This window comes from Theobroma umbraticum, unplaced genomic scaffold, assembly GCF_002168275.2.
Source record: "Theobroma umbraticum cultivar Fairchild unplaced genomic scaffold, ASM216827v3 scaffold_130.0, whole genome shotgun sequence".
Lineage (NCBI taxonomy): Eukaryota > Viridiplantae > Streptophyta > Magnoliopsida > Malvales > Malvaceae > Theobroma > Theobroma umbraticum.
The window spans coordinates 7,298,537-7,298,876 of record NW_018397264.1 but is presented as its reverse complement, the minus strand read 5'-3'; the positions used below and the strand labels follow the sequence as shown (position 1 = coordinate 7,298,876).

Below are 340 nucleotides of genomic sequence, written 5' to 3'. Positions count from 1 at the left end.
GGGCTGGAACTATCAAGCAAGTGAACTTTGGCGAAGGCTAGTTTCACATTTCTCGATTTTTCTCTTTAAACATTTCGATAGTACAGATGTTTTACAAGTGATTTTCGTTTTCAATTTTTTCAGGCAGTCAGTTCAAAACAGTGAAAAACAGGATTGATGGGATTGACAAGGAGAAACTCACGTACAGCTACACCGTGATCGAGGGCGATGCCCTGATGAACACACTCGAGAAAATCTGTAATGAGATCAGATTCGAGGCGTCACCTGAGGGAGGATGCATCTGCATGAGCAGCAGCACTTACTTTACCATTGGTGACATTGAGATCAAGGATGAGGAAAT

The 340-nt window shown here is 42.4% G+C and overlaps 1 pseudogene; it reads left to right on the top strand.

Annotated features, from left to right (window-relative positions):
• Nucleotides 1-340, top strand: part of LOC110421770 (major allergen Pru ar 1 pseudogene) — an 817-nt pseudogene that overhangs the window by 222 nt on the left and 255 nt on the right.